Source organism: Phocoena phocoena, chromosome 1 (assembly GCF_963924675.1).
Source record: "Phocoena phocoena chromosome 1, mPhoPho1.1, whole genome shotgun sequence".
Taxonomy (NCBI): Eukaryota; Metazoa; Chordata; class Mammalia; order Artiodactyla; family Phocoenidae; genus Phocoena; species Phocoena phocoena.
In genome coordinates this window covers 155,032,703-155,048,702 of record NC_089219.1, presented here as the reverse complement: position 1 = coordinate 155,048,702, position 16,000 = coordinate 155,032,703, and the positions used below count along the sequence as shown (strand labels likewise).

At 33.5% G+C, this 16,000-nt stretch overlaps 1 pseudogene; it reads left to right on the top strand.

The window, feature by feature from the left end:
- The window catches only part of LOC136118242 (T-box transcription factor T pseudogene), a 31,641-nt pseudogene extending 16,509 nt beyond the window's left edge, over positions 1-15,132 (top strand).
- The last annotated feature ends 868 nt before the right edge of the window (positions 15,133-16,000 follow it).

Genomic DNA, 16,000 nt, shown 5'->3' with positions numbered 1-16,000 from the left:
ATGCAAGGATGGGTCAACACTTGCAAATTAATCAATGTGATTCACCACATTACAAAATAAAGGATAAAATCCTGTGATTATCTTAATAGATGCAGAAAAAGCATTTGACAAATTCAACATCTTTTCCTAATAAAAAACTCTTAACAAAGTGGATATAGAAGAAATTTATCTCAACATAATAAAGGCCCTATATAACAAGCCCACAGCTAACATCATAATCAGTGATGAAAAGCTGAAAGCTATTGCTCTAAGATCAGGAACATGACAAGAATGCCTGTTCTCACTATTATTTAACACAGTACTGGCAGTCCTAGTCAGAGCAATTAGTCAAGGAAAAGAAATAAAAAGCATTCAAATCAGAAAATAATAATTTAAATTGTCTCTGCTTGCAGATGATATGATATAATATTTATAATAGACTTCACCAAAAGACTGTTATAACTAATAAACAGTTTCAGTAAAGTTGCAAGATACAAAATCAATATACAAAGGTCAGTTGTGTTTCTATACACTAATAATACCTATCAGAAAGAGAAATTAAGAAAACAATCTCATTTACAATTGCATTAAAAAGAATAAAATACTTGGTAATAAGTTTGATCAAGGAGGTGAAGGATTTGTACACTCAAGAATTGTTCCATATTGAATGTTGAGCATTTTTTCATGTACCCGTTGGCCACTTGGGTGTCTTCTTAGGAAAATGTCTACTTAGTTCTTCTACCCATTTTTTAGTTGGATTATTTTGTATTGAGTTGTATGAGTTCCTTATATATTTTGGACATTAACCCTTTACTCCGTATATGGTTTGCAAAAATTTTCTCCCATTCTGTAGTTAGCCTTTTTATTTTGTTGATTGTTTCTTTAGCTGTGAAGAAGCTTTTTAGTTTGATATAGTCCCACTTGTTGATTTCTGCTTTTCTTGCTTGTGTTTTTGGTGTCAAATCCAAAAAATCATTGCCAAGATCAATGTTAAGGAGCTTTCCCTGCATGTTTTCTTCCAGACGTTTTATAGTATCAGGCCATATGTTGAAGTGTTTAATCCATTTTGAGTTAATTTTTATGAGGAGTATAAGAGAGAGGTACAATTTCATTTTTCTTCATGTGGTTATCCAGTTTTCCAGACACCATTTGTCGAAGACAGTATTCTTTTCCCAGCAAAATAAGGTATCAAAGAGGTATCAGCACTTCTGTCATTATTGCAACTTTATTCAGAATAACCAAGGTATGAAAAAACTGAAGTGTCCACCAATGGATGAATAAATAAGATGTAAAATATACATGTATGCATATATATTATATTATAATTAATATTATAATATATATATAATTCAGCCATGAAAAAAAAAAATTCTGCCATTTACAACAACATGGATGGACCCTGATTTATTATGCTAAATGAGCTAAGTCAGACAGAGGAAGATTAAATACTGTATGATATTACTTATTTGTGGATTCTAACAAAGATAAACTTGTAAAAACAGAGAGTAGAATAGTGATTACCAGGGGCTGAAGGTTGGGGGGTTGGGGAGATGTTATTTAAGGATACAAACTTACAACTAGTAGATAAATAAATCCTGAAGTTCTAATGTAGAGCATAGTAATTATAGTCACCAATACTGTATTATGAACTTCAAATTTACCAAGAGACTAGATCTTAATTGTTCTCATCACAAAAAAAGAAGTGATAATTATATGACACATTAAAGGTATTAGGTAACACTATGGTGGTAATCATATTGCAATATATAAATGCATCAAATCAACACATTGTACACCTTAAAATTACACAGTGTTATATGTCAATAGTATCTCAATTAAAAAAGAAAAAAAAGTAATTGGTTGAATAATTTAGTTATCAGAATTGATGTATGTGTAACTTTACCACCTCAACGTGAAGCCCTGATTTCTTTCTAGTCTAAGCTTCAGAATTCAGTTTTACAGTTGTAAATTAGAAACGAGGATTTTGAAAAGTCCTACACATAAATTCATGTAGATACATACAGCACGTGCACACACACTTTGAATAGAAAATGGAATACGCAGGTGAGTAGTTTCAAAGTTGAAGATTTATTCATTTTTGGAAATTTTTAGGTAATTTTAGTCAGTTTGATATAAATATCAATATACTATATGTTGGCTGCCATTGGTCTAAAAATCTACCAGATCTTCCAGCTCCATGCTACTAATAATATCTAGTACTGTTGTGAGCTGAATTATGTCCCCCCCAAAGATATATTGAAGTCCTGAACCCAGGCACCTGTGAATGTGACCTTATTTGGAAATGGGGTCTCTGCGATTTAACCAACTTAAGGTAAGGTCATATTGGATTGAGGTGGGCCCTAAGTCCAATGACTAGTGTCCTTATAAGGAGAAAGAGACATAGAGAGGTAGACACGCAGGGTAAAGGGCCATATGATGGTGGAGACAGAGGTTGGAGGGATGAAACTTCAAGTCAAGGCACGCCAAGTGTTTGCCAATGATCATCAGAAGTTAGGGAAGGGCAATGAAGGATTCTTCCCAAGGGTCTCCAGAGGGAGCCTGGCACTGCTGACACATCAATTCCAGACTTCTAGCCACCAGAACTGTGAGAAAATAAATTTCTGTTGCTTTAAGTCATATACTTGTAGTATTTTGCTATAGCAGCACTAGGATATTAATACACATACTGTATACAGTAGTAAATAGTAGATTGGCCAGTGATATTCCAACTGGGTAAACATTTCTTTGACATATTCTTACACAGATGGGCATTCACCATACCTTAATGACTTGCAATTTATAATTTTGCTTCTGTGACACACCCATGATATGAACTTTGGAACAACAACAACAAACAAAAAGTACTGGGTTGAAGGAACAGTATTGTTTCTCCTGAGAGACAATTAGAAACTGGTTTCAGACAGGCTGGAAGTAGAGAATGCAAATTTTCTGTTAAAAATCAGTGGAATAAAAGCATTTTATTTCAATCTCATCTTTTCAACCCCTGGCAAATGCCTAAAGGAACAAAAGAGTAGTAGAAAATTCAAGATTTAATATAATAGAAAAACAAAACTTCAATATACAAATAGAATTACACTAGCCAAAAAATGTGAAATATTAACCTAAACAAGAGTGCATGATATTTATTTTCACAAACTTCCTCAGTCTCCAAGATATTTGTACATTTCCAAAAACTTAAGTATCTTATTCTACATAATCTCTACAAAATGACAGTTAAGACATCAAGAGCTATAGGAAGGCTCTGGGTACTGTGGAATATATCCTGTTGGGACCGATATTTGCGACAGAAAAGCAGATACCTGGCAAATAAAAAACAAATAAATAATAAAAATAAATAAAACCATCTGTACACTTTCTTTCCTAGCCTGAAAGTTGCTTCACTGAGAGTTGAATAGAGAAGGAAAAGCATTGCCATAGACTAAATGTTAGTGCACCCATTCATATGTTAAAACTTAATTTACAGTGGGATGTCATTTGGAGGTGGGGCCTTTGGTTGGTGATCAGGTCATAAGGGCAGATCCCTCATGAATGAATGACACCAAACCTGCTGGCACCTGATCTTGAATTTCCCAGCCTCCAGAAGTGTGAGAAATGTTTCTGTTGTTTATAAGTCACCCAGTCTATGGTAATTTGTTATAGCAGCCTGAATGGGCTAAGACATGATTTTATAAGTTGAGGGGTGCTCTGGATACTCTAGCTTTCAATACGATGGGCTCTCAATATTACACTTTCCTTTCTGCACTTTCTTCTGTACTTTTGAGGGATAAACCTGCAAGCCACATATTTCAGACAACCTAGCTTTCTGAATTTCTCTTGGTTTCTGGCAATTGGAGGCACTAGATGGAATTTAGAAGGAAGAAAGAAGAAACAGAATATTATTTGCTATTTTCAGTTTCTTTCAGCACCTAGGGGCTGTGACAGTAGCAGGACCATAACGACAAAAGAAGGCATCTTGCTCATGGTCTTCTTGGCATGGAACCTCCATTCTAGAAGAAGAGCATGCAGGGGTGGAGGCAAAGAAAGGCAGACCAGCTCTACAATATACAAAAATTTATTGAATTAAATGCTCGCAAAATGGGTGAATTTTATAATATTTAACCTATATTTTATAAAGCTGTTTTTTTAAAGGTGATTTTAGGCAGCAGTGAATGTCAGCAACTTTGAGAGTAATTTAGCAGCAATGGTAGAGTGGGCTCCCAGTTTTTGCTTAATAGCAAAATACATTTCTAACAGTAGCAGACACAGACAGAGAGCTTACCCCTCATACTGTCAGCAGCTCTGGGGCAAAAATGGTCACATGAGCTGTAGTCTAAGGCAGTGACAGTTTCTTGATTTATGAAGAACAACCCTCCTCTTCCCTTAACGCCTTTAGCCATTCCATCACTCTAGTCACCCGTGATCAGCTATAAATTTCCCCATCCTTAAATACTGAATGGTTTTCACATCTGCCAAATGTACGCTGAATACCAAAGAAGATTTTTCTGTCACCCAAGCAATTTGTTGAGGAAAAGTTTGGAGTCAACACCTCTGAATCCACGTCCCAGATAGTGCCAGTTACCATAGTTGTCAACATCTCCGGCAAGCAACAAAAATAATTCAAAGATGGATCATACTTAAAAAGAAAATGATATGTGCTCTATGCGCAAAACATTTTTCTTTAAATCAGTAAACAGTCATTTCCAATAAAAAGATGGTTACAGTAAAACAAAGAAATGAAAGAAATGCTTCTCATTATTCTCACAGAATTTATAGATAATATCATCTTTATAAGTAATAAGTGAAATTTGAACAATGAGAAAAAAGTATTCCAAAAAGACTTTATAGGATGTCCAAAGAATATAGAATTGAGTTGCAAAATGTCACAATATGACAAAAAATGAAAAGCCAGTGTAGAGAATAATGCCCGTTATAGGTGGAAAAAGTTAGATGTTTATAAGTAGTTATGAGGGTGACTCAGAGAGAAAGAAAGAGAGAGAGGGAGGGAGGTGGAGCAGGGAGAGAGAAAGGGGAATGTAAACATGATCACAGAAGGAACGCTAGACTTTAAAAAGGTATATCTAACATGCATTATTGATATTTTTAAGAAGAACTAAGCAAATGAAAATATAGAAAGAGTCTAAAGTATAATTTTTTCAACATTTTTCTGAAATAAAGACAAGTTGAATGTGTAGACTGAAGGGGCTCATAGATTTCCAAGAAATAATGAAACCTAACATTCATACCTACCATTACAAATCAAAGCATATTCTGGTAAGGATGTTAAAATTCAGGTACAAAGAAAGAATCCTAGGAGTAGGAGGGGAAAAAATCATGCCCCCTACTAGTGTGAAATATCAAGATGGATTCGACATCTTCACAGTAATATTCATGCAAGGAGACAGTTTGATCAGTATCTAAAATATACTAAGAGGAAGAATATGTGATACAAGAATTTTATAATCAGCTAAGTAATCCTTTGATTTTAAAGAAAACTTTTGAGTAAAAAGGAAAAGGGTACACGAAGTTATGCCGTTTATGAATAACAAGGTCTGAAACTCCTAGGGGACAAGGTTAGGCAGTGATAAAGAAAGAAAAGGGAGAAAATGGAGCTGAAATCAACTGATTAGGTGATGAGAACTAAAGGATATTTTTTAAATTGACAGAGTAGACACCCATGCCAACCCACCCTCACTCCTGCCCAAATATGCTAAGATTAATTTTTATTTAATGAAAGTGACAGAAGCGTGAGATGTTCACATGATCAGAGCAAAGGTAGCAGGAATATTCAGCCAGCCTCCTTTGGGTTGCAGAGTCTGTTAATTTTGACTCTGTTCCCACGTGAGGACTCTTGTCAATATGCAAAGCTCATTTTTTCTAAGCTCAAAGCTTTTTCAGAATCAAGTCACCTAACACCATTCAGAAAGAACTTTAAGCAGCATCTATGTCCTTCCTGTGAAATATTTATGAGCAACTTGGATTCTGACTTTCCTGTCAAACCCACCAAAGCCTAGTCTACATTCTCTTTTAAGGACATGATGGATGTTGGAAATGGAAATCCTGTTTATCCCCAGTCCACATCCATCTTTCTATTTTTTTCTATTTCTATAGATGATAGAGAATATAGATATAGCTAATTTCTCACTGAGCTTATTAAAAAATCTATGTTCTTACAAGATGTTACTTATATTATTTCATTTGATTTTCCCAATACTGTTAATAGTTGGCATCATAATTCCCATTTTACAGCACAAAAATTTCAATTCCATTAGGTTAAATCAATTTGTTCTAAATTACACAGAAATTCAGTTTTGTGTCTGGTATTAGAAGAATCTCTTTGTACTTCCCCACCACCCCTTACTGTAGTTGTAAAATTCACCTATTGGCAATCACATATGATAAATGATCATATGATTCCAGAGAATAAATTACAAGTGTTAAACTTAAAAATAATGACTTGTTAGTTCCCTATCCCCACATCTTTAATGACAGAAATCACAGATCTTGTTCATGAGGATCACAGTTTTTGAAGTAAAATACTGGATTTTTATTTCTATTGCTATGACGGTATTATTATAGTAATACCCAAACAAGAAAAAGACAATACACAAAAAGAAAACTACACACCAATTTCCATCATAAAATAAATGTAGAAATCCTTAGCAGAATATTAATAAATAGAATTAGCAATATATAAAAATAATTATACACCATTACCAATTGATATTCATTCTGAGCATGTAAAGCCAGTTCAATATTCAAGAATTATCAATGTAATTTACCCAATCCTAAAGAAAAAAAAAATTGCATGGTCATATAATTCAATGCAGAAAAAGGGTTTGACAAATTTCACAACCATTCATGTTGTAAAAACAACAAACAAACAAAAAGCTTTCAGAAAAATAGGAATAGAGAATAACTTCTTCCACTTGATAAACAGCATCTATGGAAAACAAAAAGAAAACCAAAACCAAAAATCCCAAAGTTAACATTATACTTAATGATGAAAGACTGAATTATTTCCCTCCTCAAGATCAGGAACAAGGCAAGGATATTCACTCTCACCACACTCATTTAACATAGTATGAGGTGTTCTAGCAAGTTCAGTAAGGCAAGAAAAATAATTAAAAGACAGATATGTAGGTAAGAAAGAAATAAAATTGTCTCTATTTGCAGATGATATGATTATATACAAACTGAAGTCTAGGAATACACATATACTCAAAAAAATACTCTTTTAGAATTAATAAGTTAAGCAAGGATACAGGATATAAAACAAACATAAAATATTAATTGTAAACCTATTTGCTAGGAATTAACTATGGGCAGTGAGATTTTTATAATCACTCAAAAATGAAATACAGAAATATATCCAAATAATCAAATATTTACAAGACTTGTCATCAAAAAACTATAAAATGCTCATGAAAAAAATCAAAGAGGTTCTAAATAAATGGAAGACATTCAGTGTTTATAGATTGGAAGCTTCAGCTTGGTAACTGTTAGTTTTGTAAGGGCCATCATAACAAAATATCAAAGACTGGGTAGCATAAATAAAATAAATATATTTTCTCACAATCCTGGAGGCTTATTAAAGTCCATGATCAAGATGTCAGCAGGGTTTTATTTTGCCTAAGCCTCTCTTCTTTGCTCGTAAATGGCCATCTCTTCTCTGTACCTTCAGAGTCTTCCTCTATGTGTGTCTGTGTCTTAATTACAAATCAGGTTGGATTAGAGCCCATCCTAATTACCTCATTCTAATTTAAATACCTCTTTAAAGAATATCCCAAATATAGTCACATTCTCATATTGTTAAGTCTGGGGGGTTAAGACTTCTACACATAAATTTTGGGCAGAGTCAATTTGCTCATAACAGTAAGGATTTCAATTATGCCAAAATTGATATATAATTTTAAAACAATTCTCATCATGACATCAGCAAGAATTTTTGTATAGACCAGATTATTTAAAAATATATATGGAAAAGAACAAAGGAACTAGAAGAACAAAAAGAATTTGGAAAATGAAGAATATAGTAGAAGAAGCCAGTCTACCCAATTTTAAGCCTTTTTTTTAATCTTTTTTTTTATTACTGCTTTATTAATTTATTTTGGAGTATAGTCACTTTACAATATTTTGTTAGTTTCTACTGTACAGTAAAGTGAATCAGCTATACGTATACATATATCCTCTCTTTTTTGGATTTCCTTCCCATTTAGGTCACCACAGAGCACTGAGTAGAGTTCCCTGTGCTATACAGTAGGTTCTCATCAGTTATCTATTTTATACATAGTATCAATAGTATATATATATGTCAATCCCAATCTCCCAATTCATCCTTATACTATCTTTAGTAATCAAGACTGTGTGGTGTGAGTGGAGGAATAGACACATAGGCCAATAGAAGAGAACAGAAAATTCAGAAATAAACTCACAAATATGCCCAAATGATTTTTGACAAAAGTGAAAGGAACAATTCAATGGAGAAAAGATAGCCTTTTAAACCAATGGTACTAGAGCAATCTGAGGTTAAAAAAAATTGAGCCTTGACTCAATTTTTATCTTACATAAAAATTAATATTCTGGTTGTGATATTGTACTATAATCTAAGATGTCTCCATTGAGAGAAACTGGGAAATGAGTACATGAGACACCTCTGCATTATTTCTTATTACTGCTTATTACTGCTAATGAACCTACAATTACTTCAAAGTGAAACTTTTAAAAAAATTTAAATACAACATTTAAATCCTAAATAAGATCAATAGTCTGAATGTTGATTCATAGTAAAGCCTTTGTCAGTTTGGTGCTCGTGCTATCAACAGCAAGGCAGACTGCTATGATCAGGTGAAAAAACGAGATTACTGTGTGTAGCCGCTCATCCTATAATACCCCACTTGAGTACAGACCTAAATAGAAGACAGTCCTATTTACCAATCAGCTGGGGGAACACATACTGTCTATATATATGTATATATTTCATTTTTAGGAGATTAAAGAAATTCCTAAGCTATAAAATCAACACTATAGTGCTTAGGACTCAGAAATGTTATCTGCTAACTTCATAGTTTATGAAGAACTTTCATTATGAGCTTAAGGGAAGAAAAGAAACTAATATGTAAATTAAGCAAAAGAAAGTTATAATAAAAGAAAAACAAAGAGAAACTCCAACAGAGAAGGTAATAAAATTCCAGTGGAGATCAGTATAGGTACTTTTAAGAAATAAAGGTAGTAGAACATAATGATAAGCATGATCTAGAACAGAAAAATGTTGAGAATAAAAGCAGTACATGCAATTTTAAATGGCCAATATAACCTCCAAAAATGACAGAAACTGAGGATGGAAATTATTTTCCAAATATAATTTTAAATGATTTTTTACCAACTGAGGAAATTCTTTCAGCCTAACATTCTCCCTCAGGGGGCATTTGGATTTGAACTCCTAAAGATGGGAAGATAATTGGTATTTTATTGCTCAATATGTTTGCAACCATAATGATGAAAATATTGTTTATTTACTTTCAATTTTGAGTCAATCTTCAGGCCACGGAAAGAAGATGCTATGTTTAAGGATGGAATGAAAATCTAAGAGCTATGATAAAAATGTAACTTACACAAAGCAGATTGTGAAGAAAATTGGGTAGAGAAGCAAGGGCATTAAAATTGTCATATAAAGTATGAAAACTGAATTAAAGGACTATAGAAAAATGATTGAGTTTAATTACATTGTTTATACTAAAGATAATTGACAGAAAAACCAAAACAATAACATAATTGACTAAAACATTTGGAGAAGAGGACCTGAGTGAGTTAAATATTTATATTTTATATTGGGGGAATAATAAATATTATCTGATATTAATAAATTCAGAAAATATATATTGTTTGAGAAGGGAAATAACCAAAATATAAACAATTGTGAAGAACTTGTCTGGAGAGTAGACTTAGAAGTGAAGAAGTGATCTGACTCTGTTGATATTTAATATAAAACATTCTTTAACATGTGACTTTTTTAATGAGCATATATTACTTGATAAAATGAAATATTTTAAAACTACAACCCTACTTACTTATAAGTGATAGTGATTTATATGATAGGAAGGTGCTTATTGTTGAATTGATATGAAAAAATTTAGAATAGAAGCAATTACCAAACTAGAATCATGCATGTAAACATTTTTTCTAGCATTTTTTATGTGTTAAAATGTTATTCTTCTTTGCTTTATACTGTTGAATTTGAAATATCACCCACCCAAGGCTCTTTGTTTCTCCCTAGTTACTTGGCTAGAGGCTGCTTCTATTTGCAAGGACATATCATGTGAATTACAAGGAAGTAAAATAATTGGCCTTCAACTAGACCAAATTTTCACCAAGTGGATTATTGTGCCCTGATAATGCCCACAGTCTAAATGACAACACTCAAAACTCAAATGTGTTCTTAATGTAATTAATTATAATTTCCAAGTTAGGAAAATTGTGTTTTGTATAAAATCTTATTTCATTAAATTAGCCACAATAAAAAATAAGAATCACCTTTCATTGGGAATATACAAGAGTAAGTTTCAAATAATTTTATCATGGAAAGTGTTATGATAATCATTTCTAATATTTACAGTTAAGAATCTTAAAATCCTTCTGGCTCTACTTTCAAGAAAAGTCATCAGCAACGTTTAAAAATGTATGCTTATGAAATAAACCATCCAATTACTCTATTTCTATGTTTAAATTCCCCAGTTCTTCTGGCAATAGAATATAAGTCACTGAAGCTTTGTTTCCAGTGGAAAATGGCTGGTACTTCCAATCCTACCCCAGAAACCCACAATTATATAATCTGCAATAATTATCCAGTTATTTTTAGATCACTTCCATGGTGTTAGTATTTACTTGTCATGTTACTTATTTTCACAGCTAGGCATCACATCACCCATCTTTACAAATAAATTTATTACAAATTAAAGGATATAATCCTTCTTCTCTGACTAGATTTCTACAATTTCTTTTTCCCAGCAACAACTATAATTAAAAATAATAATTGATCATTTGTTTTAACTTGTCAGTAGAACTTACCGTTTCCTGGTAAGGACATCTTTGTTAAAATTGGATGATCTTTAAATGTGTCAAAATGATCAAGATAATAAAGGTCTTGAAATATTTGCCTTTTTGAATTTAGAAATGTAAGCTATGACAGAATACAATTTCTTTCTGTAAAACACATACAAAAATGAACAGCACGTTTCAAATAGTTAACTTATTTCACAAGGATCATAAAAATTAAATAATTAGATGAGCAACTCTGTTCCATTATTCAACGGGACAATTCTATCAACATTTACAAGTTTTAAATATAGATTTATAATGCAAATATATTTATAATGTACTTTTATCTTTTATAGTGTATTTTTTAAATCTTCAATTAAAATCAGTAATCAAAAGAATTTAACATTAATTATAATAAAGCATTTATTATAATGCTTCTTTTATTCTTCAGTTATACTATTTCAATACTTTAAATACATGTCCAATTTTATTACCATATTTATGAATTTAAAATCTTAGTTTTGCTTAATGTCCTCCACTAGCAAGAAAACCAAAATTGAATGATACATTTCCATTTACTTGTAACTTGAATTCTTTATAAATAATTTTATTTATCAAATATGAATAACTATGATTATAAATACAAGCTTTCAAAAAATGAGAAAAGCGAAGATACAGTTCATGAATTTGTGCTAATGACAGTTAATTATGCTTAAAATTTATTGTCAATTTGAACAAAAAGCTATCACAAAAACAAAGTAGGACATTATATAATGATAAAAGGTCAAATCACCAGGAAGATACAACAATTACAAATATATATTCATGCAACATCAGAGCACCTAAATATATAAAACAAACACTGACAGAATTGACTAGAAAAATAGACAGAAGTGCAATAATAGTAGACGATTTCAACGTCCCACTTTTAAGAATGGAGAGACAGTTACCTTATAGGGAACAATTTTTATGAGTTTTTCTTCTCTCCTTCCCTTATTTATTTTTGCAAATATATTTTTAAAAAGCACAAACTGAAATAATAAAGAAAGAAAAGAAACAGAGATGAAAGAGAGAGAAAGGGGTGGAAGGAAGGATGGAAAGAAGGAAGGAAGGAAGGGAGGGTTTCTTACACAAAAGGTGACATACTATACAGTTTTCTGCAACTTCCTTTTATCACTTAACAATTTGTACTCCAAAATATACAATGTATAATCCATTTAATCCATTTTGTAGAGATCTTCCCAACTGCTTTGCGCAAGTACATAGTAATCCACTGTGTAGATATATTGCAGTTTATATAACTGTTGGATTTTGGTGTTAGAATTTTGGATTTTTGGGGGTGATTTCAATTTTGTTACTAGTACCAATAATGTTACATTGAAGAACATTTGATACATGTCATTTCAAACTAATGTCAGTGTACTTTTGGATCTTTGGAACAGATTCCTGGAAGAGGGATTGATAGGTCAAAGGCCAAATACAGCTATGATTTTGTTAGATATTGATAAAATCTTCTCCATGGATGTTGTCCCATTTTACATTTTGAAAAACAAAATATTAGACTGCTTTTTCCTCCTTAGCCTCACCAACAGAGTGTTATCAAACTTTTCATATATTTCAAATCTTACAGGCGACTAATGGTTTTGGTTTTAATTAGCATTTTTCTCATTATAAAGATTATAATACAATATGAAATATATTTTCTAACAAACGTTCCATTGAAAATATGAAATCTACATTCGGATCGGAGTAGCCCAGGGAAGTATCCTGGGTTAATGACATAAGTGGCTATTTAGTTGTAATTAATTAGGTTAATCTGAAACCATCCGTTTTACTCAGGACTGCAGATTAAAGAGATAGGGGAAAGAAAGGCAGAACAGAAGAAAGGGAAGGAAAGACGGAAGGAAGGAAGGAAGGGAGAGAGGGAGGAAAGGAGGGAGGGAGAGAGGGGTGAATTTAATAGCTAGGTTTGAATTAAGGCAAAAAAATATATGAATAAATGGGAAAGAACTGCTTAAATCAATGTAATTACCCTTGTTTGCTTGAAATCTGTGTTATAGTTTGAAGTCTGTGCCATACCTACCTTGTTAAGGAAAACACTAAATTTACCTATTTTGCTCATAGTCATGTTTCTCATAAACTCTGACCAGAAATTACAAATTTTAAAGTTTTACCGCATTTCAGCAGTAAACTACGTGCATAACCTCAGAAATGGATTGATGTCTCTTGTTAATACATATTTTGTTCATCAAATGCTGGGTAGGAGCTACATATTAGTATATATCCTCAAAATTTTATTGCATTTAACACACCAGAAGGGACATTATACAACTAATAAGAAGTGAAGTCATGTTAAGTTATTTGATCAAATATGTTTCATGAAAACTGCCTAAGAACATCAAAACAATTAGTCAAACTCAAACTGAGTTAGCATTCATATTCAAAGATTTGAATTCAAAAGTAAGTTCAGAGACCAAATATTATATTTTGATTTGCTCTGAAGTGGCCATCTGCCCATATAAAAAAACTACTGTAACAGTTTGGCAGGGAGTTTAAAGAACCAAAATAACTACTCTGTGCAGGTCAGGTTCACAGGCATCTGGGTGTTGACTTGGAAAGCACAAAAAGTAATAATCACAGCATGTGGTACTTTACTGAGTAGCCAGCCAAAAGTATCTGTCTAAATAGTCAAAAATTTTGGCTGTCATAAGAATCCTTTGAGGAAACTTTATACTTATCAAATTTCAAATATCAGTGGTCAACATTTTTAAAAACACCATAAAGATCAAATAAAATGTTATAGAAAAGTTACAATAATCCTGAGGTTCCCACAATTTATATCCTGACACATTTAAAAATGTTCCTTTTGTTTAAAAATGGGCTTCAAAGATATCAATAGTTTTATTTGTATATTTTATAAATATTTGTGTGCTAGTCAATAGTCTGATTTTTAATTGTTTAAAGCAAATCCAATGCCACAAAGAGCTACTTTAGTCATGCCTTGCAGGAAGGAGTTCAAGGGGACTATCCTCTATCTTCACCCCTCTGCCCCTCCCCTACCTTCAGGTCTTCTCACAGGTCTCTGCCTGGGAACTGCGGACCTTTGCTGCTCCTTTTCTTGGAAGAGTGGCTGTTGAAAGGAGTTAAATATGGCTCTTGGGTAAGTAAGTCTGGGTTGGAGGGCCATGAAGAAGGGTCAGCAAGAGGACAATCTCCCTTGGTGTCCAGAACTTGTAGAATAGCCTGCAATAGAGTGGACCACCAGCTGAGCTCTTTGAAGTGAGAGCTACAGGCTGGCAGGGAGAAGGGTGACCCCAGTGTCAACCAAGAAAAGTTAGATATGGCTGCACTTCAGAGAGCTCACCAACCAGGTGATGGTCACCAATAACAGCAGGAGGATGTTCCCAGTGCTGAAGTTGAGTATGTCTGGCCTGGACCCGAACACCATGTGTTGTTTCATCTTGGATTTTGTGATGGAGAGCAACCACTTCTGGAAGTGTGTGAACAGAGAGTGGGTGCCTGGGGGGTCAGTCCAAGCCATATGTGCATATTGAACTCCTTACATAAATAAAAACTCTAAATTCATATAGTATGAGTTGAGGGTCTACAGGGGATGACTACCAGCCACGGCATTCTCAATGCATATCTATCAAGGCTTACCGGAAAGAGATTACAGCTCTTAAAACTAAATACAACTGATTTGCAAGGGCTTGCTGTGATGCAAAAAGAAGCAGGGATCACAAAGATAAGATGGAAGAACCCAGAGACAAACAGCAACCTGGGTATTACTAATGGAAGTAGCTTAACCCTGGACTCAGTTCCTTCTATCTGCTGTCAACCCCCATCCTCAGTTTGGAGGTCCTGTCTCACTTTTCTCCACCCATGGCTGTGAAAAATGCTCTATGCTGAGGAACCACAGTTCACCCATCCCTGTCCCTGTCCTCAAAGCTGTGCCTAGGACCCCCCCCCCCACTTGGACAAGCTCATACTTAGCCCATACACTCATTGGAAAAATTCTCCAACCTATTCTGACAATTCATTTGCAAGTTGTCCATGATCTGGTCCCATGAACTTAGCCCAGCCTCAGCGTGTGTGTACATACTATCATGTTACTCCTGAGCACAACAGGACTGCGTCAGTACCCCAACCTGTGGTCAGCTAGCAGAGCAACTTCACACCAGGGTCTCAGACAGCATAGCTACCTAATGGGCTGGGAGTCCAGTCCTTCCCAGTGAACACTATCTTACCCAAATAATCTCAGGTCCCTTCTCCTCAGGATTCTCACTCTATAAGAACCATGTCATGGCCACAGATATTCCTGACAGCCAATATCACACCTTGGCCTCATAACCTCATGGATATCCCTGTCACCACCTTCCATGTAAACCAAAGCCCTTCCTTAAAATATACACTATATATTTTTTATGTCTACCAGTTTTACTCAGGATTTGATCTAGGTACAAAATGACAGTCTCATAGGTCAAGAAAGAAAAAAAATCTTATTAACTTCACTTTAAAATATGAAAAGGAATATATGTTCTGTTGTTCATCAAAAAAATAACCCCACCCATCATCTGCAACACAAGTGTAGTCCTATGTTGTGTTTATATGCTACAGATGAATGTAAGTATGGAAACAAAACTCAGTTGGACTATTAAATCACCATTACTTGATCATAATAAAATTTTGTTTGCTAAGATCCAGAAACTTTTTTGTGTCTCTTACAGAATATAGAAGATTTGACACACTAGAATTAATAAACTCAACTCGTCTTATTTAGTGAAATAAAAAGCATACTTTCAATTGCATTCCTTGTTGCTTCAGAGTAGTTTTCAGATCCCTTTTGTGACAGCTATCATACTTATAGTTAAGCTGTTAGGGACAAAATAATAAATTCATAGTTGAGGACAACAGACTTTAGCTGAAATGGAAATTTCACTGTTCTGCCCAATAGAATGTGTTTATTTTCAGCATATGTAATTGTCTC